The 24,379-nt window shown below is 52.3% G+C and overlaps 1 long non-coding RNA gene across 3 annotated transcripts; it reads right to left on the minus strand.

Moving 5' to 3' along the window:
• LOC110387769 lies at positions 468 to 9,286 on the minus strand. Of its 3 annotated transcripts, none has more exons than XR_002432717.1 (4): positions 9,205 to 9,286; positions 3,352 to 3,495; positions 2,402 to 2,590; positions 468 to 2,284 (listed from the first exon to the last, which is right to left on the minus strand). It is a non-coding gene; the product is annotated as an uncharacterized LOC110387769 (long non-coding RNA). The 3 variants fall into 3 exon arrangements; XR_002432718.1 differs by having other exon boundaries at positions 468 to 2,241; positions 3,277 to 3,495; XR_002432716.1 differs by having other exon boundaries at positions 3,277 to 3,495.

The following is a 24,379-nucleotide window of genomic DNA, read 5'->3' on the forward strand; positions in this document are numbered from 1 at the left end:
CACCACAGCGCGGGGGGCTTCTTTTCCTCTCCATCACATTTAGTCAGCTGAGGAGACGGTTTTGTTGGAAAGAGCAGTTTATGCAGGAAGCCACGAGGACATTGCCAGCAGGTAAATCTAAATCAGTGGATCACGCGGGGAGCAGGAATAAAACCCCGCAATAAATCACAGATATCGTGAAGGCCATACAGCACGAAGCATCGAGGTTTCAGGATGATTTAGGAGCTCGAAGACCACTCAGATCTGTACCTCTGCTCCAAAGGCAGCAAGGGTTTTTGCAAAATCTCCCAGCCGCGTGCTGTGGGAGGGTTTCGGGGCAGTGGTAGCACTTGGCTGCCCAGGTCCAAGAGGCTTTGATGGTGCCCGTGCAAACCCAGAGAGCAGCTTGCTGCAAGCCTGAGGACTGCAAGGCACTCCTGAGTCATACGTCCCGAAACCACGCTGCAGGTAACGTGCTAACGCCAAAAAAAAAGGGAGAAAAAAAGCAGAGAACAAGAGAGAAGAAAGCAAAGCTCTGCTGCACCCATGCGCTCAGCTTGGTCCCAGCGTGTGGGAGTGCCCTGAGCTCCAGCATCAGAGCAATGCGGGGCTGGCTAAGACCAAAGCCCGGGCCGTTGCAAACTTCTGCTGCAGGCTGAATGCTTTCAGTTTGGTGCACCTCACGCGTGGCTCATCAGTGAGCACCTAAAGGAGCTGGTAAGCCAGCACGGGACCCACATTTCTTAAAATATTGGGCCATCTTCTTGTTGATGCTCAGCGCTGCTTGGTGCCAAACCTCTCTCCTACGCTGCACCACTGAAAATCACATAGATGCAGCACGGAGATTTCTGCGAGTCCACCCAAGCTGGGGTTCTGAGCATTGCCATGAACACCCAAAAAACCAAGGCAAACATCGCGGTGACTCAGAGTTACATGTGAGATTGGTTTCACGTCCACGTGCAAAGAGCTCCCCGTCTCACTTCTGCTCGCGGGGCAGGTTGGGAGCGGCCCATTGTCAAGGCAGCAGCGTTTTGCTTCACTTTGCTTGGTTTTGCTTTGTTGTGCGGGCGGCTCACCCAGAAGCTGAGCAAGACTTGTGATCAAGATAAAGGGCTGCAGAGCAGCAGAGCCCCCGCAATAGGAAAAACAGAATAAATAGGTGCAGAGAGCAAAGAACCGCAGCCATTCAGTGGCAAGACTCAGGGCGGTGGTGGCAATGCTCTGTGCTGGCTCTTGTAGCCACTACACAGTGGGGAAATGCGTGGGGGGGGGGCGACTCAAGCCCAGGGCAGAAAACAGCTTCATGGGCTCCAAGCTCTCCCTCCGGGTCATGTTTGGAAATAGGGATGTGTCTTCATGACAGATCGATGCAAATAGGCTGAGAGGGGCTGAGGTCAGAGGAGAGCAGCAGAGGCTCGGTGGCAATCAGCTTTCTGGAGGCCGATTTTAATCCATTTGTAGATCAAAGCCTTTCATTGCATCATTTTGCAGGATGGTAATAGCGGATGGGAACAGGTAAATATTGCTTACAGGTGTCGGGAGATAAAATGGGGGAAATCTCAGACATTTCCCCACCCTGCTCTCCGAGCTCCCACATCTCCCCCACCACCACAACCATGAACTGGCAGCAGCAGGCACGGGAACAGGGAGAGCAAAGCGTCCGAGACTAAATATTGGTTTAAAACCAAGACCTGCTGCAATTAATCCACGTGCTCTAAGATAAACAGTCTCCCTCCCATCCACACCTGCAATTCTTTTTCTCCTTCTGGGGGAGACTGTATGTTTGCCACCCAGGGCAAACCTCGCAGCATCACCCATGGGTCCGTGCTGTGCTGGTTGTACAGGTGGCTGTAAACATAAATATAAACCTGTTGCAATCGGTCTTCGGCAACCGTAGAAGTCAAGAGATGCTTTGCAATGGTGAAAAAGCATCATTTGCTTAAATGGAGAAACTGGGGCATGGGAACACATTTGCTTGTTTGACAGCAGCCGCGACACTCAGCACTTCTTGGAGGGTTTGGGGGATCGGATGGGGCTGGTGAGCAAATGGGACAGAAAAAGGTTTTGCGTCCAGGGAAATTCTGAGTGAAAGTGAGTCAGGGAGGAAACGTGCTGAAAAAGGTCAAATTAATCTCCAAAAATGCAGACAGTTCTGTGTTCTGACAAAGTTACCCTTTTCAGAAGGAAGCTGATATTTTCCTGTGCGTGGTGGTGCTTCGTCCATTAAAGAGAAGCTGCCTCAGTGGAAACCGCTTCAGCATCCTAAGAAACATCAGGTAGAGGTGTTGAGGCAGAAAGCAAGCCTCTCCATCCCCAAACAGCCAGAAAGAAAAGACAAGGGAAAAAAGTCCTGTTAAAACCCAAAGATATCACAGGTATGAAACAGCCAGAACAGGTGAACACCAGCATCCCTGCTCCTCACCTGTCCCAGCCACACAGAGCCCCCTGGGAGCACCTGGAACTTCCACTGAAAACAAACTCTCCTTTTTTGGCTTTGTTCCCCAATCCAAGCTTCTTTTTATTTTCTCTTTAGGAACCAAAAGCCTCCAGGATCAGATATGCTGAAGCCTTCTGTTTCTTGGTTTTGTTTGTTTGTTTTTAAATGGGAAAGCTGGAAGGAAAGAAACCAATTCCAGCCACAATCCGCGCTCAATAAAATCCCAAATTTCCACTGATACTTTATGGATTTCGTACAGCCACAAGGTTTTCCCCTCTATGAGAAAGTATTCGTGGCTGCACAAGTAGTATTTAAATTGAACTGAGCCTGCATCTCTAACACAGAAGTAAAGCTCCCCCACCTTCCTCAGCCCATTTTGCTGGTGGTGAGCAGCCGGAGCATCCTGCTGGCTGGGATTTCACCTCCCTCCCATCTTTGCACATAGAGCTGCAGTTCGTTAACGCAGCCCTTCTGTAATCGTATCCCCATCTCACGCTGCTGTAACCTCCACCAGTCCCTAAATGAACGGGCTCAGTTCTTTTGATCCCCGTTTTGCCTCCAGCTCCATCCCCCAGCCCCAAACTTCCTCCTCTCTGCCTCGTAAAAGGATTTCTCCCCAAGAAACGTGGTTGCTGTTTTACTGATGGGGTCAGGACCTTTCCTTTTTTTGGTTTTATAGCCCGCTGGGGAGCGAGGCTTTCCATCTGGGGAGATATGTAATGCAATCCCAAAATAACAGTGCTGTGCCCCATGCATGGGGGAGGGACCAAAACGCTCAACCCACGGTGCAGGACCAGCATCACACATGGCCAGGAGGAAGATTTATATATATATATTCATATACTTGTGTGTGTATTTACCCCAAAGCCATTGTTCCTGTGTGCTGCACCAAAGATGGAACTTCTCCTGGTTTCCTCCAGGCTGTAAGAACCAACCTGTGCTTGCCCTTGTGGTGGGGGCTGCTGGCATTGGTGAGGCTCTAGCTCCCATCTCCCTCATGCATCCAAGTGAGACCCGCTCATTCAAGGGCGTGCACTGGTGTTTCTCCTCTCGTGGAGGAGCTGCATGCCACAGGAGCCCTGTGGAGAGGAATATAGAAGAACCAAAAGGAACCTCAGGTTACCAGGTCCACGGGCACACTCATCTGGGGAGAGCTGACTCAGCCTGAGATGCCAGCCCGCAGAAGAAGTGGGTGTGCTGGCAAACCCACCCCGAGCACACCCTGCTCACCAGCTCATCTCCTTCGGCTGCTCTTCCCATTTTCCTCATTTATCACTTGGCATGGCTCCCACTCTTCCCACCTATAAAGGCTCAGCACCCTTCAGCACTGCCTTGCTTTTCGCCTCTTGCTGTGATTGGCACAGCCCAGCCACTTTTTCATTCACCCGTAGTCATCACTACCACCAGTATTATTCTAAGAATCACCCACTATCGTAAGTAAAAGATAAGAGGGCATCCCTCCATCTTCACACATTCAGGTCTTGCTTTGTTACATTTTGATGTTGGCTGCTCCAGGTGGTTTCCAGGACTACAGCGCCCAAACCCAAATGCAATCAGGATGGAGATGAGAAGCTCCTGTGGCTGCCAGAGCAGCACAAACAGGCTGCTTCGCATTTGCAAGCCATTAAAACCAGCAGGCTGGGGCACAGGATGGTGAGGTGAAGGGTTTGGGGGTGTGGGCTCCCTTTTGCTGAGCCCTTCAGAACTCTGCTGGAGCATCCACACTCGGACAAATACAGCCCTGAACCCAAGGGGACATCTCGAGCGTGGCTGCATCCTGCACCATCCCATGCAGGCTCACAGGGAGAGGTGTGGGAGAGCATTGCTTAAGCTGATAGCTCAACATGGAGTGGAGATTTCCCCTAAATCCATCCTGAGATCCCTCTGAGCACAGGCTGTTGGTCTCTGGGAGTTTTTCCCCCTGGATATTCATCCTAACACCCCAAGCTTCTTGCTTTACCTCCTGAACAAGCCTGTGAAGGTGTCAAAAATCGAAAAGAAAGGCTGGCCGCCCAGATATTAAAGGGCAGAAACCCACCTCAAGACCTTTGCAGCCCACGCTGCCTCTGCCTACATCTGCTAAACCACCAGAAATAGAGATCTTAGCCACAGCTCACACCTGGCAGGGCACAAATCACCACGGGGGGTAGGTAGGGCACAAAGCTGCGTGTGCCCTGGGAGAGATGCTGCTGGAGCACGGCAGCTGGGGATGATGCTGTCAGCGATGGTGTACTTCAAACAAAGCCCAAACACCAAAGGACGCTGCTTCTCGAGCCACCTTCTCCCACAGTCCCCTCTGTTACAACATTTGCTGTTTCCAGCACGGACAGGAAATCAAACTCAAACGTTTTTCCCTCGCAACCAAATAAACATCAACTTATTTTAGAAACGCAGCTTGGAAAGAAACACGTCAGCTCTTCCCAAATCTCTCCCCCCATCTCTTCCCAGCTCCCAGATAAGACCCCCGTGACATTATTTTCTTTAGAAACCATAGTGGGAGGAATAAACGGTAGAAAAAGGCACGAGTCCCCCGTATCGCCCCGCTTGTCCTCGCGGCACATCAGCCCACCTTTGCCTTTTCAAAAGGGATTTTCAGTTTTGAAATGAATGTTCGCATGCATTCGTTGGTTCTAAAGAGGCAGAGGAGGGTTTTCACCAAACGGCCGCACCGCTCCTTCTGTCGGTGTGCTCTAAGAAGAATAATAAAAAAAAAAGCCAGGGGGATTTGGGATTTTTCTCCTCATTTTGAGGAAAAATAAAGGGGAAAATATTGGCTGGGTTTTATTTTCGTGGAACAAAAGCGTGGGTTTTGAGGGAGACCGGGCCCTCAGCTCAGCACACACCACTAGAGGGCTCAGAATGGGCTCTGGAGTGATGCTGGATGCTACGGTCACCTTAAAAACAGCATCGCCCACACCAGCATGAAAAAAAAAACCCAGCAAGAATAAACAGTGAGAAAAGAGCTGAAATTCAGAAGGCACCCGTGGTTGTTTGGTATTTCACTATGACACCCCTGGATGTTCATCACCTTGTAACACCAAGTGCTCGTGCACTCCGGCAGCAGTCAGGACATTCACACCTATTTGTGATGTGTACTGCAGCTGCACCAGCACCCTCCTACGCTTGCTCTGCTGGCACAAATGTTCAGCCATGGCAGCCCCAGGCTCAGCCCTGCCACGCGTGTGCCCACCGGCTCCAGGCTGCTGCGGCCAAAAATTGATAATTATTTCCCTTGGGCTTTTTAAACTGCTTCTCCACATTCCTCTCTGCAGCATAAAAGGGAGCAGCTCTTCCTGGAATTATGCCGTGTGCGCTATTTAGCTGCCCATTCTCTTACGGAGAATAGATGATGGTTTTCAAGTTAAGGGGAAAAAAAAATAGAGGTGGAGAGACATTTTTCTTCCAAAAAAGGGGAAAAACTCTCTGAGCTGGGACTCATCCCACTGCCCACCTCTGCATAGAGCTGAGCAAATTCCTCGACTCCCATCCACAAGCATCTCCCCAGGGCGCTGGGTCATTACTCGCCGCAATTAAATCGCCTTCAGCCTCTGCTGTATTGATTGCAGCACACTGCAGGCCCTGAGCAGAATCTAAATCTAGATCTAAACCCCCCACGTCCTTGGGGTGGGGAGGCTCTGAGACGTGACACTGTCTCTGTGTGCTCTCATATTTCTGCAGCACCGAAGTAGTGCAGAGGACGTGGTTTTGCCCCAAATTACCCCCAAGTTTCTGGACAACCCCGTTACACCACTCCTTGACACCACAGGAGCCTGTTGTTTTTTCATTTGCAGCGAGGTCCCTAAGTGCTGTCTCCTGTTAATTGCCATCTCCTGGAGCTGCACCTCCATCCCCTTCCCAAATTAACCCCATCACTTGGCTAAGTCCTGAGGGAGCAGAGGCATTAACAGCAAGCAATGTCTCCTCAGGGACACCATTAAGACAGAGAGCTGGGAAATGCAATCTCTAATAGGGGCAGTAATGAAGGGAGAGGGGGGAGGGGGTGAGGATGGATGTCTCTGTCCTGGAGAAGGATGGCACATGGGCTCTGTGCTGAGCTGCCACCGTGAAAACCCAGAGGCCCAAGCAATGATCCCAGCCCATCACTTCACCTAGATAACAGGACGGGATCCCAGCACCAAACTGAGTTGTCAATAGTGCTGCTCAGGCACATGCAAGAGATTAGAGAGCAGAATGACATTAAAATGTTAGACTGTGTGTCCAGAGGAGGGCTGCAGAGATGGGCAAGTGTCCTAAGGGCAAAACGTGCAAAAGGCAGTTGATGTCCCATGGTTTGGCCCAGAGACGAGGAGGTGGAGAGGATGCATCATGGCAGCCCACAGCTCCTCATAGGGTTCACAGATTACAAAGATATTTCCGGCAATTCTGGCCATGCCCTGACCTGGTTTTGCTAACGAGCAAGGCTGCAGCTGCCGCTGACCTCCACACACCGCCCGGCAGGCAGCCTCCCCTCCTCTCCCCTCCCCACTTTATCTGCCCCTGGTGCTCGCTTCCTTTGACGTCTTTGGGATGAGTGCGGAGCAGAGGTGGCTCCGTGGGATGGGTTATAGATGGACTTGCAGCCTCCTGAATCATAGCAATGATTCGTCCAGGAATCATGGTAATGCATGGAGATAACCCAAGGAAATGCTGGATCAGGACGGAAACCTGCCTGCCTCCCTCCAGCACCACCACGCTGAGATAGGCACTTTGCTCATCAGCAGCTCCGTGCTGCCAAACACCCTTATTTCATCACATGGATCTGAGATCCTGGCTCTCTGCACACCCAGCCCTGCCAGGTGCCCTGGAGATGCTCAGCGTGCAGCCAACTTCAAATGAAACCTTCCATCAGAACAGGGTATGTGAGGGAGCAGCCTGTGCAGTGGGGCTGAATGAAGGCTTTCGCACCTCACTTTAGCCCTGATGCCCCCAAACACCATGTATAGGCAGTGTCCTTCTCCTCCAGCCACAGGTATCTTAAAATCATCCCTGCCCACTTTCTCCCACCCCAGCAAATCACCACCCTACCCATGCTAGGGAATGGGAGTGGAAACCCAGAGCTGGCAGTGGATGATCCAGCTACCAGCCCTCCACTACACTATGCTGCAAAGCAGGCAGCTCAGCTCAGCTGCTGCAATTCCCCCCTCCACTGTACAAACCTTGCACCCCTAGAGCTGAGCAGCAGGGCTGTGTTAGCAGCCAGCTCAATGGCCTTGGCTCGTCCCTGCTGGCCTCTTCCCCCCTCCCTGTCCCTATTGTTCACAGGGCCTGGCCCTGACCCTGTGTATTTATAACCCCCCCCTTTCCGGCACAGCATTGTGTGCACCCCACGTCCTGGATGAGCCAGGGCTCGACTCCACGCTTCCTCGCCTTCCTGTTTACGGGGCTCAGGAGGAGCTGGCCCTGGCCACTCCTCAGCTGCCTCCGTGAAACCCCTTTATCCTTCCAGTAGAGAGATGGCTCTGGACAACAATTCAGTTCCCTGAAATTCGGAGAGGGATGGGTGAAGAGGGGGATGCTATTGCCCAGCTGCAAACAGGGCATGCACACCACTGGCTTGCAAACCCTGATGGGTTTCTCCTGTCCCAAAGCAGAGGAAAAAAAAATGAGTTCTGCTAATGGCAGAGCATCTCCCACGTTGCTTATCTCCTGAATCAAGTATCTGTTATGCTGTACTTCCTCCAGTACACGGGTACTTTGCACCAATCTGTGTGGTCAGGGCTGTCTCAAGTCCCTTTACCTCCACGCAATGCTGTGTAACCCCAACACAACGCTCAGACTCAGATTTGGATCCCAAATTGTCATCTTCTCTCCAAGATGAAACAAAGGGTGGAACACTATTGGTGCCAAATACACAGCCATGCCTCAACTCAGGCAAGGTTTGTACATGTGGTTTGCTAGGAAGGAAAAAAAAATATCTATGCTCTTTGCTCTGATATCATCAGCAAAGCCATTTATTACAACAGGAGGGACCTTTTGCCCGAATACCTTCTATTGTTCAGGAGGCAAATCAGCTGCACTGGCAAAGGGATTGCGTTTGCCAAGAGAGCAGGCAGGCATTCCCTGCAGTGACCACCATGAGAGAGCCAAACCCAAACAAGACGGGGCTCAGACATCTCCTGTCCCCACTTCCATCCTCTCAGCACTGCACAAGGGGAAGATTTATCCCCATTTCCCCCCTTTTTTTTTGGCTAAGCAGTAACCCCAGCACATGCAAAGCTGACCCGCCCTGTGCCCCGTTCAGCCACAACCATCAGCAAGGTCCGTTCCTGCCGCGCAGCCCAGGCAGCAGGAATTAAACAAAGCAAAACAAGAAACCTCCCAGCCTTAATCTCACCCTGACAAAAGCTGGGTGGAGCGAGCGCTCCAGGAAGCCCCCATTCAAAGCCATTCATTAGTCAAGTGCTGTATAAATAATTATCTTTGCCGCTGGATGCCGCTTCCCTGGCTCACAACCTCGGGGTCCAGGTGGGGACGTCACTCCCCGTGTCCAGTCATCGCTGGAGGAACGCCGGGAGCTTTTTCCCCTCCGACGTGCAAACAGCAGCGTACAAACAATAGCCTGGCGTCAGCAGACGCAGCTGGGGCAGCCCTGGCCTCGCTGCCATTTGCAACACTGCAAGGTTTGTTTTTCCCCGTCTCCCAGCCACCAATGGAGAATCCCCCCCCGCAAAAATCCCACCTGGAGCCATCAGCTGGGAGAGGCTCGTGGCCCCCCCGGCTGTCACTTCACACTTATTCACCTCTCTTGTCACAGCCAGAGAAAAAATATGTACCCAGATGTTTCCTACCTGGAGCTGGGACCATGGGCTTGGGCTCCGGGCTGCCCGTTCAGCCAGGCTGGCGATGGGAGCAAACACCCACCTTTCTCCTAAAGTAGGAAGGTATATAAAATTGAATTTTGTAAGGCTCTTGATAAATGTGATTTTAAACATTAAATGTCAATTAACAAGTGGCTGCTGTCACAATTCATGGGCTCGGAAAGAAGCATGGGAAGCAGCCAATGCTGGGGTTCGGTGGGAATGTTTGTGGACATTTTGAAGCTGGAAAATCAGAGGATCCGCCAAATCCCACAAGCACCCACCCCGTCCCTCCCCCTCCCCATAAGCTCCTCTCCTGCCCTCCTCAGCTGGAAGCTGCTTCAGACATAAGGCAGCTGCATTTGGAAAGTTTTCCATGCATTCTTTGCTCCATGCAGAAGTGGAGGTGTCTACGGGGGAAGGAAAATGAGGAACGAGATGGGACATGGGGGCTCTGCAGAACCATTGGGTGACAACGCCTCTGAAACTCTACCTCAGTTTGCCCAGCAGTAAGCCAGGTTGAATGACGTTTTCCACCCCATTCCAGTGAATGCTTTCATGGCTCAATGGATCCATGTAATAAATGCACAAATTTAATGACATTTTGGCATTTAACACCTTTATCTTTGTAATAAAGGAGCCAGCAGACGGACTCCTCTGCAGTGCAAGCCATTAGGAATCCATGGCAAGGCTCTTTTGGGTGGGTTGGACCAGAGGTGTAGGCTGATAGAGAGCCCCTGCAGGGAGGAGATGTTGTCTGGGTTGTTTTCCAGTGCATTTTGAAGACTGGGTGGATACAAACAGGTCCCTAAGGTTCTCCCCTAGTGGTGTGAATCCCTTCCAGTGATGGGAGTGGGTGTAGCAAAGCCCAGCCTTTGAGGGTGGGAGATGTGAACTACCTGTGTGGATAACAATGGATAATAAGGACAATTAATAGGAGCAAAAGATGCTCTGGAAAAAAAGGAAAAGTTAAGGAGTAGAGTGATATAATGCAATGCCCTGAATGGCTCCACAGGTTGGAAGGTGCTGGGATAAGCCTCAGAAAGGAAGAGCCCAGATGGAAACAACAGGTTAATCTGGGAGGTACATGATGAATTTCCTAGGCAGGTTGGTCCAGATTGTCTCACTAGTGCATTGTATCCTCTAAAGCCTATAAATCTATTAACTCTGGACTGCTAAGCTAATTACAGCTGGTTACACTTCCAGCTAATAAAATATTTGTCATGTTTAAGGCACGTGGGAGTTTTTCTTCGGCTTAACCAAATCACCCTGACAATTCCTTGAACTAAAGAGATTCCCAGCAGCATTTTTGCCAGAGGTTGGAAAAATCAGATTATGTGTGGTGATGAAAAGGAGTGCATGGGCAGCTTCCCCAGCCGTGGTGCACAACAGCAATGCATGCATGGCTCCAGCATCACTCCTCTCAATAACCCAACATCAGGGACAAAGGTGCATGGAAATCCTGGGTTTGAGCACGCAGTGACCCATCACACACTTGGGTTCCAGAGGGTTCAACGCTTTGGCTTCATCCCAAAGCCAATTTGGCATGATTTGTGCTCGTGTCTTAGGGAGTCTGGGAGGATTCAAGTTCACCTTGCTGCTGCTTTGGTTTATCTCTTGGGACACTTCCTGGTACATACTTAATTCAAAGGAAAAGAAGCTTTTTGAATGAGTTTCTGCATCTGAAAACAGCTTTTTTTTTTCCTCCTCCTATCTTCTGTTTTCCTTCTACCTCTTATTTTTTAATGGGCTTAATAAAAAAGGAAATGTATTAGCCAAGTCCAGCCCATGTGCTTTTAATAACTCAATTTAATTAACATCTCCCAAACTGTCTTATTAAAACTAAATTAAATCCTTATTTGAGATCTTTAATAGATCACACAGACTTTGTGCAGAGACAACTGCAGCTGTGGGAGTGCCAGAAAAGGGAGCAGAGCTTTGCTTTGCTCACCTTGCAGCTGGGCAAGCCACTGCTAACACACTGGGCTGGAGGGAGCAGGGGGCAGTTACCTGAAAAGAAATAAAATCTGGCCCTGCAAGGGATTATGCAGAGTAAACCCTCCCCATGGTGTTTTCCATTTACCTAAACCACAGTTCTGTACAACTATATTGAGAGTGTTTGGGGCTACAAGGCCACAATGCAACAGAACGCACAGCAATGATAGCAGGGTAGCAAAGTGCCAGGCTGCAACAAGTGAGAAGTTGCTCAAATGCAACAGCTGTGAGCACAGAAATCGAGGGAAAAAAGCTGCTTACCTTCAAAAGGCCTCAGGTACACAGGGATCTCCAGCAAGATCCCCTCACCTCCACTGCCAACCCTTAAATGAGGGCTGGGCAGGGGTGGATCCTGGCTCCAGCCCTTCTGATCACCCAGGTGCATTGCATGCAGCTGAGCCCCCCTGGGCTGGCCCTGCCCTCCCACCAGGTGCTCCATCACTGCTTCAAGCTGTCACTCAGCATTTCCATTACAGGAGCAAACTTCTGTCTGCCCCTTTTCCTGGAGATATCTTTTCTCTTCTCCTTGAGAACTGAGGATGCTCATATTAAATAAGAATTTCCTTAAAAAATGCATTATTTTTAAGACACCCCACACAGGAAAGGAGTTTGGTTTTGGGTATTGCTGGAAACAAGTCATTCACTGAAGACAGCTTTGTGGAGGAGCTGGTGTCTGTTTGGTGGGTCCTCCAAGGCCCAGCACCTCAACCCGCCACCTCATCTCTCTCTGCCCTTTTCTGTTTGCCTCCATTTTCCCCTTGGCTTTCGTTCCCTCTCCCACCTTTTTTGCCACTTTGTGTCTCGCTGCCTTTCCCCCTCACCTCGCCCAATCTCGGCGGATGTTCGCGCATCACGGAATGTCTGGGCTGGTGCTTCTCATCCCGTTTTCCCAGCAGCACCTCCAGAGCCAGAGAGCCAATGGAGGCGGCGTCTGCTTTCCATCACACCTGCCAGGCAGGGCTTAGATCTCCTCCAGTTTAAGACATGTCGGTGCATTAAATATATCCAACCAGATTAAAACCATGTTCAGACAAGGCTGGCTCGCGGCCGCCGTGGCCTGGTGGGTTGGAGTTCAAAGGATCTTGTTGGGGGCGATGGCCTGAGATTGCACAGCCCCTGCTGAGGATGCTTTGGGCAGACAGATGGATTGAAATCACTCACTGGGGGTTTTAATGATGGGGTTTTATTTGGCATCTACCCGCTCTTGTTGACCGCTGAGGTGATGCCGAGTGCGCACGCTCTGGATGGATGGGGTTGGTGGCCAGGCTCAGCTGCTGTGCTCGCTGCAGGAATGTGGAGCTGCCCCAAGGCACCCGAAGTGGTGGGGATGGGCTGCCCCAGGATACAGAGTCAGCTTGGGAGATGTCTCAACTAAATGCAGACAGCGCTGTGCAAAACAATGGACGCAAAGAGCACAGAGCTTGGGGACAGTCACACAAGTGGGCTCAGATCCCTCAAATCCAGCTGGCCAAGAGGTCAGCTCTCAGAGGGGCTGCACGTTCCCTCTCTGGGGCCAGCAGTGCTCAGTCACAGCCTGCATTCCCTGGGCAGCAGCGGGAAGAGGGTGATTCATCTGAGTGGGAGCCACAAAGACGCCCTGTCCCATCGAAATCAAGAGCCTGGGGCACACGACGGAGGGCTGCCCACGGGGTTAAAGGCAGATCCAAGCTAATAAACATGTGAGGAGCTCAATAATGTGAGTTGAAATGCCACCATTTCATCATTTTTGCTTTAAGAAACAAAGAGCCGGCAGCTGGTCGTTTTGCAATTCTGTTGACCATGATTTTCCAACCCCACGTCCATTCCTGCTGACGTTAGTGGAGTTATATCACCTGGAAAACTGTTCCAAATGTGTTTCAAGCAGCACTGTTTACTGAAGATTCCTTCATTTACAGCTTCTCTGGTGAAAATCCATCCTGAAACCAGAAAAGACATCTGTGAAAAAAAAAAAAATAAAAACCAAAAACGTTTGTAAATGGAAGGGGAAGGAGATTTGAATCATTGGCTGCTGGAAAACTTCTCTCATCGATTTGTTCCCGGGCTTGACATCTCAGAAAAAAAATTAGATAAAATACCACTTTCCAAACTCAGAGAAGGGTCTGAAAAGGTTAATCCCAGCACAGCTCTACCAGCAGGCCTTCTGGAAGCCCTGCTGCTGCTGGAAAGTGTTCTCCTTGGGGCTGGGATTGGAGGGGGGATTAGCCCAGCGCTGTGCTTGCACCCTGACTCTTTAAGGATGGGAGATAAAGATCCTGTGATAATTGTCTCAGAGCAAGGAAAGACAAATGCTCATGTCTTGTTTTCTGAATGCTTGTGCAGCTTGCAGCAGGAAGAGCTCCAGCCTTTGGGAAAACCTCTTTTTCTTAAAAACTCACGAGAAAAAGGAAAGAAAACCAGCATGGCACCTCACAGGAGTGAGGGTGAAAGAAAGCCACGGCCTGAAGTGCAAAATAGCAGTGTGAAATGAATTTATGCAAGTAGTGGACAACGTGCAAGCATCCTCGTGGGTTCTGTTTATCTTTCCCCTTCCCCGTGTGCCTTCCTTCACCCCGAGCATCCTTTTCATCGAGCGGGGTGTCCTCGCACGGAGCCCTGCCGCCCTCTGCTCCGCAGCGATGTGTGCACCTGGGGAAAAGCAGGAAGACATCAAAGCTGCAGGAGCCTGGCACACAGGAGCTGGGGGCTGGCTGCAAGGGCTGCAGATGGCAAATGGCTGAGCCCCTCTCCAGCTCGAAGCGGAGAGGTTAATGTGGCCGTTTATAGATGGGCTCAGGAGATGAGACGTTGAAAGGGGAGGGGAGGAGGCACCAACTCTGCTTTTGATCCCTCTCTGGCGTTCCCCAAAAGCCACCATATGCCCAGCACCTGATAAACGCTATTTATAAACCTGGAGGAGGAGAAGGCAGGTCGTAAATCTCCCCGCTGTTCTTTTCTCTGTGGATCAAGAGGAAAATTAAAACCACGCGCTCGGTTTCCCAGGGATGCCCCATCCTCCTGCCCACGTGCAGAGGCGGCCGTGGGATCAGCCCACGCGGAGATGGGTTGATGGTTGGACTTGATGGTCTTAGAGAGGTCTTTCCAGCCTTAATGGTTCTGTGATTCTATTGTTCTCTGATTTCATCCAGGTGAGACACTGCCGTATCAGACTCAGGGAGAAGAAATTGTGCGCATGTTTTTGTGGGTTTTCATGAAAATCCAAAGCTCTGGGGCCATGAACTTGCTGCTGAAGCTTCTTCTCATGGCTCCTCTGTGGACCTTATTCCCTTACGTTATTACCAAAGCCCTGTAACTGGGAAGCAGAAGGCCGATCACTTTTGGTAGGGAGCCAAACCCTGAACTGTAGCAGGCAGGAACAGCAGGAACCAAGGTTACCAACAGTCCTGCGTGACGTGCAGTGGAGGTGCTCTGAGATGCACTCAGAGGTTGAGCTTGCACTGCCCGCTGTCTTCATGCCACATTTGGCTGCTGGATCCAAACTGCTGGGCACGAGGGTGGGTGCCAGGCAGGCACGCCAGGCCCAGGAGTCAGTGCTGCACTGCAGTGCTGGAGCAATGATGCTAATTCAGACAGAGCTGCCTGATGGGGAAAGCGACGTTCTTTGTGCCATTGCTGCGAGCAAAGGGTCAAAGGCCGCTGCCACCAAATGTGACCCACACGGGTGACCCCACATGGGGGCTCGGAGCACATCAAGATGCCAGAACCCATCATGGAGGCACTGAGGCGGTGACACAGGGGATGGGGAGGGAGCCATGCTCGCGCTCCCCGTCCCCACCGAGCAAGGCGGGGTGAAAGGCGAGCTGTGCCAGTGACCCACAGGGCAGGGCAGAAGCAGGAGCAGATGTTAAACAGAAGCCTGCAGTGTGGCTGTGGCCAGCAGGAGCCTGCCCCGGAGGAAATGACCCCGCGTAAGATGCATTGTCACTGAGATTTCTTAACACGGGATGGCAGCTAAGCGATTAGGATGAGCTGACCAGGGCCAGCAGCTGCTAAAAATGCCAGGAGGCAGAAAAGCGCTGCCATGAAGACCGATCTGCAGTTTGCATGGCAATGGAGTTAAGATTTTTTCCCAGTTTTTTGCTTTTTAATTCCATTCCTCCATCTTTTCCAACAGTGTTATTCCCTGGGTTGGAAACACAGAGCCTGGGAATGCCTTCTGCCAAAAAAACCAGCCCACTGACAAGCGTTTTCCAACATAGGTTTGAAAATGTGGAAACTGAGGCACGGTGTATGTGCTCCCCTCCGAATGAGGCAGGGAGTTGCAGGCTGGGCTGCCCCACTCAATCCTGGCCACAATTAAAGCCGCTGCCTGGCTCCTCGAGGACACGGGCAATGTGTGTCCACCCGGAGCGATGCCACCCGGCGCTGTCTGAACCCCTTTGTAACCCGAAGGGAAAACAGCAACAACAACAAAAAAAAAGAGAGAGAAATCCAACCAAACAATCCAAGTGGCCAAACTCCCCCCGAAGAGCCCCAGTTCTCACGGCCGGCAGTGACCGGCGGCAGCCGGGAGCCTCCGCGCGCTGCTCCCCCGCGGGGCTGTCCCTGCAAAAAAAAAAAAACCTTGGGGTTTTATTTAGCATCATCAGAGCAAGGAAAAAAAAAAAAAGGGCATATTTCAAAGCCACAAATCCCACGGGGAGGAGAAACCTGCGCTGCCCGGCAGCCCCTCCAGCGCGGCTCTAGGTAGCGCGGAGCTGGCGGCTCCCCGAAGGGAGGGAGCCCCGCCGTGACGGATGCGTCCCCCGGGCACCGTAAAAGCCAAAGCCGGATGGATTTACATTATCCAAACATCTCACTGCTCCCAAAGCCATCTGGGGGCGATGGAGGGAGGGAGACTGCTCCGGTGCCCGACTTTTTCCTGTGCTCTCCCCCGGTTAAAACCCCTTGGCCACCCCAGGAGAGGGCACGTGGGGGGGTGCGGGGCCAGCTCCATGCCCCGAGGAGCCGCACGCTGCCTTCTCCCAGAGGAATGAGCTCAATGCGAGCGCCTGGCTCCAAGGGTTCTCCCACTGAATCTGCAAGAGCCACACTTTTGGGACAGGATTGCGCAAAAAAAAAGAAAAAAAGTAGAAAAAAAAATAAAAATAAAGGAGAAAACCAGGAAAACACAGCCCAGCGCCATGCGTTACCCAAGCTCCTGTACCAGCCATAGCGCAGGGAAACCATGCAGCAAAGAGAAGGAGCACGATCTCAAGCGTTGGGAAAAGCAACGTCTGAAGTTTCCAGAAACATCCCACAGCACCTGCGTAATATTTTTTCTTGCTGCCTCCCCCTAATTGCATCCATCTGGGACAGAGTATCTCTTTCAGCGCCGCAGCGCGTGGGCAGGAACCATCGGTTTTTTGCCCCATTTTTCTCACAGATCGCATATAAACATGACCCCTTCCCTCCGAGCGGCTCCTCGATGGCACGCTAATGCAAATAGGCTGTGTTATTATTCGGGCTCTCTCAGCGCAGGGTAACTTCGTTACCGCAACTTCGGTAACGAAGTTTTTATAAAATAGCTGCTTTCCATCCTCGTTTCTTCATTTCTTTTTAGGGGAAAAGGGGGAAGATGCTGAAGATGAAAAGGAGGGGACAATCTCAGCCCTCCTCCCCGCACACGACCAGCACTGGGGAAGTCACCACGCACTCCCGTGCCTCAGTTTCCCTCCTGATTTCGGGGAGATGCTACGATCTTTGTCAAATACATTTGAAGCCGCGTTTCTGTGTGACCGCAGGGATTTTCCATGGTCCCATATGGATTTGGGGTGGGTTTTTGCCTGGTTGCAGTTTTCTTTGTGTGAACACTGAGCCCCAGTGTTACAAAACACCCCAGCGACTCCAGCTCCCGATACCATCTCCCAACCCAACCTTTTGATTCTGGGCACCAGCGGATGAAACTGGGGAGAGATTTATCTCCCCACCGCGACCCTGCATCGACCGCTTCCCAAACAGCGGGGAGGGGAGATCGTTTAGCTGCCATTTCAGTGAAACCTCGTTAAGTGTTTAGAGAGTCCATCTCTCCTAAGTGCTTGTATTGTCCCTGGGACTGCAATTAGTCTCGCAGCAATCCTTTGCTGAGCTCGCCCTGCGTAACAGCTGCACCAGGGGGAAACCTTCCTCCTGCCATGGGGCAATGTGACGTGTCCAGGGAGCCAGGGCTTGGAGCTCAGATCCTGGGTTACAGCTCTGCTGCTGCAGCTGGGATGAGATGTGTTAATGGGAAGTGAAGCACAGTGGGAATCATGGAGGTCTCTTAGCACGGTGCACCCATAGCCTCACCTTGACATCCTCTACTCCTGGAGCCCACGGGGTCCAGCTGGACCTACAGAAACCAACTGCCAGCTGGGGGGCATTTCTGTAATGGCCCAGAAGTCCTGCCCTAAGGTCCTCTGACACAGCTGGACCTTGGTGGCCCTTGTGGGAGTGGGAAGGGGCAGCGGGGAGGTGGAGGTGGAGGTGGGGAGAGGAGGCTCGAGGCCAGCAGACTGTTGGAGGACTGAGGATTCTGCTGTTCTTGTTTCTATTTTTACTCCCTTTATGGTTTTCCAATTTTGAAATTCCACTAAAAAGAAGAAGGAAAAAAAAAAAGCCCCGCCTGGAATTTCTTTCATGCCCCGTCCTCAGCCTGCGTGCGTATTTCCCAACTCGTTTGCAGGGGTTGCATTGACTCAGCGGGGACAAGAGCCAGCTCTGGTTTCCATTACCAGTGATTAATGCCAGGGAACATGTTTAGACTCCCAGGGCCTACACACCGGTCAGGGCTCGGGGAGTTTTGGTCCCAGCTCTGGTAAAATATCACCGGCTGACAGCAGGGCCTTAGGGCAGAAATCATCATCTGCTCATGCTCCAGCCCCCAGCAAGCTGCAGCCAGCTTAAACCCATGCTTGCATCCTTCTCTATCAATAGGATCATTCAATTCCCTTTAAATGTTTTCATTATACCTTTGTATTTATTCAAACTGCAAAGACCAGAGCTGGCTTCTCCCAAATCCTATCTGGTGGGGAGATTTTAAGAGAAATAGGGAAAGCTGGGAAATCTCCAGGGCCGTGGGATGAAATCCACCCCCTGCATCCCCCACACACTGTGCTCAGGGGCAGGAGCCCCACAACAACCCTTGCTCCCTCCCACCCAAAAGCACCAAGCCCCTCGGTGATGCCAAGTAAAGCTTTTCCCACATCGGGTTAATGGGACCAGCACCGGGAGGGAACACCAAATTCCTCTCCCAGCAGATGTTCAACTCAGGCTGCATTAAATAAAGAAGTCTCCTCCTGCAGGTAGCGCCGCTGTCAGCGAGGCAGAGCTGCCATTTATCCTCTTGCTGCTGATGGTATAAATCCTTCCCTGGGCTTCTGGCCAAGGCAGCTGCCGTTGAGGGGCCGATGCTGCTCGTGGAGTTAATTCCTGCTGCTCTGCCACCAGCCAGCGTGGACCTAAGGGGGAAATGCTCAAAAGACTGAAAACCCACAGGGCTGCCCCACATCCAGTTCCTGGAAATAAAACTTCTCCCAGACTCTAAGGGGAGAACGAGGCGGTCTCGGAGGTGCGTGAGTTATTTGGGGTGCATCAGTGTCCTTGGAGGAGCTCTCCAGCAGGGCCTCAGCATTGGGTGGGCAGCTTCTCTCTGTTCGGACAGGTGGAGGTATCCATCCCTTTCAGTTACCTCCAAAGCCACAGACATCCAACAGAAAATCCAGCCGTCATTGCTGACCTCTCCCAGTAACCGGGAGAAACACCACTGACAGATCTTTCATCATTTTCCATCCTTGTATCCATCCTTGTATCCATCCCCTACCTCCATCCCTCAGAGCTGGGCTCTTTGGGGTCAGAGGTGGCTGCTGCCCATGACGTCAGCACAGCACTGCTCACAGACACAGGGAAGTGCCAGCAGCCAAATCACATCTGACTTTCCCAGCTAACATTTAACAGAGCTTCTCATCCCCTGCTTACAGTGACGGGCAGCTCCTCTTTCACTTCAATTTTATCTATGTGGCTTAATCAGCTCCATCTCAGAAGACACAGCTCTATACCCACTTGTGGTCAGCTTTCTCAGTCATTATGTTCCTTGTCTGCAGTTCTCAAAGCAAGACCAGGGCTTGCTATTGCAGGCAGAAGGGCCGCAAGGTGCAAGAAGGGAGGAAGAGAGAGCCCCTGTGCCATGCTGGGAGAGCTGCACGGGGTCCAGACCCCGATACTGGGAAGTCTTTGGGGGGGAACGATGCTGGGGTTTCTCAGAGCTGGTCCAAACGAGTTTTGATTTAATTTGGTTCCCCTGACCCCCAGAAAATTGTTATTTTTCAGCTAAAAGTCAAAGGGTACCCAGCTGACTCCCACACAGCGTGTATTTCTGTGTAAGCCTGTGCTGACTCTTTTGTAATGCCAATCTCATCATTTCTGTGGAAAGCAGACATCTTTAAAAAAAAAAAAAAAAGGAAATCGAATTGATCAGAAATCGCATACTCCGCCAAGAACGTTGCCTTGAGGATTTGCTGCCTTTTTCAGGAACGCAATTAATGCCCTTTTCAGGCTTCTCTTTCATCCAGAAACGGCGATGACCAAGGCTCTGAGCATCCTGCGTGGGAGAAGAGCGCGCAGTGGGGATGCGTTGGTCTGCTTCCCTCCACTTGAGGTCATGAGAACATCATTCTCCATCCCTGGAAAGCAGCTGGATATTGTCTCCTCCATCTTGATTTTTGAGGCAGGTTTCTTGCTTCCCAGCCTGCCCCATGCAAGCAACCAGCTCAACCCCAGCCCCGCTCTGCTTGTGACAGGGATGGAATGCCAGCGTTACCTCCTTCCAGCCGGGCTCCTAAATAATAACACATGCACACACAACAAGAACTTCCCACCAGCTTCAGTGAGACCTCTTGTCTGCTTCCCCCCTTGTCCTTCATGGGGAGAGAGAAAGTGGTGGGAAAGTTTGTTCCCAGGGCACCCAGCTGGCTGCGGCAGCGTCTTCAGGCTTGGAACAATGCTTGGAAGGGAAGATGGGGAAAAAATAGACTGGGATGATGGAGTATGGACTTATCCAAGCGGCAGCCGTGCATAGTTTGCGGTGTCCTGGAGTTATTTCCTACAGAAATCTGGTTTAGGTTAAGGAGCCCCACTAATGGGCTGAATCTTCACAGTTCCGAGTTCCTTCACTGGACTTCCTCTCATTTACCACCAGATTTTCTGCGACAGGCTTTGCCTTTCCCAAGGGGAATCTGCTAGCCTCCCTGCCTGGTTTTCACGGGATGTTCCCAAAACCACATCTGCTGGTGGATCTCATCCACTGGAGGACACCACGTCACCCGCAGATGCAGGGCTAGAGAGCCCCGAGACTGAGTCTTTGCTTTTGCCATCCACCATGGCCCTGCGTTGAGACTTCAGGGATGAGCTGGGGACCGTTCCAGCCAGGCTGCGGTTGGGTGAGATGGACCTCACAAAGAATGTGTTGGTCCAGCAGAAACGGGGACATGCGAGGTTTGGACCTCTGAGTGCCAACTGAGCATGAGAATAAAAGTAGAGGAACAGCTGAGTTGGGGTACTCCAATGAGTCTCAGCATTTTGGGGGAAAAACATGGAAGGCAAGACCAGACCTGTCAGCACTTCTCATACCTACTAGGACGTGAACCACATCTACTGGGTGCTTTCTGAACAAGCCAACACTTGCAGACCATCTTCATGGCTCATAAGAAGTGCAAACAGAACGTCGCCAGCATTTTTTTGCATTCCGTCCTCATGCACACCGCTGAGCCTAAACCCCTCCACGCAGCTCCACCAGCACGTCCTCAGTTTTAGGACCCCACGTGGAGTGGCTTGAAGCAGCCTTGCATTTCCCATATGATATTGCCAGCATTCGCCAAGAGCCGTCCTCTCCGAAGCATCTGGAAGTCGAGTGCACAGAAGTTGGTTGGTCAAAAACCACAAGGCATTTTTATCCACCACCAGAAACTTCTGTGTTTATTTCTGTCGTTACGGCAACCCAAAACGAAGATGTCTGTGGCTTGAAATGACTGAGAAAATTGTCAGCGTGTCTGAAAGTCCATCTGGGAGCAAAGAGGAATGGACGTGGGTCCTGGAGAACCATCACCCACCCCGTGCCGCTGCTCTGCCTGTGCCATCTCCTGCTGGTCACCATCGGGGCAATATTTGGGGCTAAATGCTTCGGATCTTTCTCCTTCCCACTCTACTGATCTCATCCAGCCCTTATCTGCTGAGGGCCATGTCCATGCGTGCACACAAGGAGCGAGCTCTGGCTTGCAGCCCCATGCAAACCCATCCGGCGCGTGCATACCAGCTTACGACTGATTTGTATCGGTTTTGCTTGTGTGGTTAAGCGAGTTTGAATCATAAAGCAAATTGTTTATTAAACTAATTTAGCTAAAATGTGCAACTTCTGGAAGCAGCCCGCGCTCCGTCTTTTTCCCCTCTCCTCCAAAGCCCACTGCTGACGGTGGGGGAACCGAGTCCTCCAGCTGCCGAGATTTCTAAATCCAGCCGTAAAACTTTATTTGTCCTGTTTCTGTTTATCGTTTCCATAAGCTATCCCGGTAGGAATTGCACATTCCTCGTTGCTAATTTTAACGGAGAAGGACGGCGCAGATCCCCAGGCTGCAGCCAGGAATGCTCCTACGGAATCGCATCGCTCGCTGCCAAGACGCAGCGCGCACCGGGTGGCTCTTCCCATCGGGCCCCTGGAGAAGGCTGGGGAACGGCTTCTTGTTGAGTTGCTGGCCTTGCCTCGGGTTTTTTGTTGTTTTTTTTTTTCCCTTTTTGTGGGTGAGCAATCAGTTGGCACCGCCCCGCCGGTCCTGAGGCTCCCGATGATTCACCACCAACAGCAACAGCGGCTGCGTCGCTCCGGGTGTGGGGATGGGGATGGCTCAGTGCTGGCTTTGTGCAGCCCACAGAATGCAGGAGCATCCCCTCTGCCTTTCTCCTCTCCCCTTTGCTGGCACTCAGTGCCTACTTCTGTCAGCGGGGATTGGATGTGACATGAAAGCAGTCGGACCTCACGCAAGCACCACCACAATCATAAATGTGGGAACAGCAAAAAAAATATACACACATCACTTGCACCAGGCTCTGGGATCAGGGTTTCTGATGGTGAGGGGAAGGCAAAAAGCTCCTCCTGCCCTCTGAGAGCTGCAGCACACCCCTCGCTGCTGCCAGATCCCAACCCTGCAGCACGCTTAGCAAAGCTCAGCAGGGTGGGTGATGCCATCACCTGCAGAGATTCCTGCAGGAGCGGGGGATTTTTATATTTCTTTGCATTTCTTGGCATGCCGACCCTGAAGTGATACTGTTCCCCAAAGCAGCCCACTCCCAGCTCCACGCCAGTGGAGTTTGTGCTCGGGTTTGTGCTCACAGTCCTGGGACCACCGCTGTTCTGCATGGCGCTGGCTGCACCGGGTGCTTTCCAGCTGGTAAATGTCAGTGATGGAAACTAGAAACACACGGCAGCGTCCCTGTGACGGGGGTGGAGGTGCAGCACTATTGGGATGCCAGGAGGGGTGAAAGAGAAGGGGATGGAAAGGAGAAGGGGATGGGAAAACTGCTGAGGAACAGCACAGGGCTGCGCTGTGGGTGCCTGCTCCCACTGGGGGTGATTCGAGCACGGGGTGGATTAGGGCACCCCAGCATCATGCCATGCAATCAATAAACCCAAGTCAGCGTGACCATGGGCACACCAGTGAACACCCTGCTCCTACCCCATCCCCAAAAGGATGCTGCGAGCTCAGCGAGCACCTCCACGGCACAGATGCAGAATCTGGGGAGCATCCCTGGTGCAGGGCATCCCCCAGGCCCCCAGGAAGGTGTTTGGTGCTGGTGGGCGTGCGGCCCCCCCCAGCCGCTGCCTCCCCCCGGGCAGCCTGGCACAATGGCGCATTGTGGGGCCGGCTTTCATACGGGGCCAGGGAATGGCAGCGCGGGGGAAAGGCCGCCGGAGGAGCCGGAAAGTTGCTGTTGGATGGCGTTCAGAGGCCTCGGCGCAGTGGGAGGGAACCGGGTGAGGAAAGCAAACAGCGGAAAGTGCTGACTGCAGGGGAGGCCCTGGCACCCCCGGCACCACCTGCAGCAGCGCTTGGGCAGAGGGAGGACCGAGGCCCAAATGCTGTGAACTGGCCCTAAATCCCCCGTTATTCTGTGCACGTCCCTTGCTGTCCCCACAGGCACTGCAGGGCTCGGCTGAGCATCGCAGCACTGCTGTCAGGCTCCAGCCTTGCCCTTGCTCCCATCCCTCTCCGTGACGTTCTCTATATTCTCCCCTTCCACCACCTCCTTACATCTCTCTTTTCCTAGCTCAGAGATTTCTAGAGAGTCCTTCCCTTTATTCAGTCCTCGCTAATTTCAGTTCCTCTTTCAATCTCTCTTCTCTCCCTCAAGCACCCGTTCAGATGTCTCATTTCAAGACAGCGACCCGAAGCAGGCTGCTTTGCTCTCTGGCCTCTGTTTCGAGCACCATTCTCAGTGCTTTGTGTCTGCTTTCGAGTGTGCAAAGCTGCCTCCATCCCGCCCAGCCTCTGCGCTGCTGGATGCATCTCCAGCCAAATCCTGCACCTGAGCTCCGATGAGGAGCGGAGTTGGAGCCTTGCTCCATCTGCCAGCACCGGAGCTGCTGGGGGAGCCGGGGACGTTCACTGCTCTCTGCAGTTTCCATAGCGAGCAGCCCAGGTGCACGGGGGCTTCCCCAGTGGCCACCAGTGGGTATTTATAGTGCAGGCATTGAAGTGTGGCCCCTGAGCTGTGCGTGCCACAGGGGGGGGACAAGCTCGCTGGGCCGGTGTCCTCAGGCTCAGCCTCATGTCCATTTTTTATTCCCCAAATCCCATCCTTCTCTTTGTGTTCCTTGTGAGCAGATCAGTTGCACTCTCTTGATTTGCAGCAATTGCAGAAACCATCTGCAAAACGCACAAAACCCCCCTCACAGGACCCGGGTGCCCTCACCCCTTTGGTTTTTCCCCTAAGACAGAGCAATGCGGGGGACCAGCTGCCTTGGGTCTGTCCCCATGTTGGGGTCTCACCCATTGCTCTGCCAGGCCCTGCTGGGATCAGAGCCGGGGGTTACACAAAGTGCTGGGTGCCCTGCAGGCATCCCGGGGCCACGCTGCAATGCAGTTCTCACCCATCCACCCTTCAGCCCTTCCCCAAACTTCTCGCCTCCCGTACACCCGCAAGCCAAGGGTTGCTGTAAATGGAGCTG

Source organism: Numida meleagris, chromosome 23 (assembly GCF_002078875.1).
Source record: "Numida meleagris isolate 19003 breed g44 Domestic line chromosome 23, NumMel1.0, whole genome shotgun sequence".
Classification (NCBI taxonomy): Eukaryota; Metazoa; Chordata; class Aves; order Galliformes; family Numididae; genus Numida; species Numida meleagris.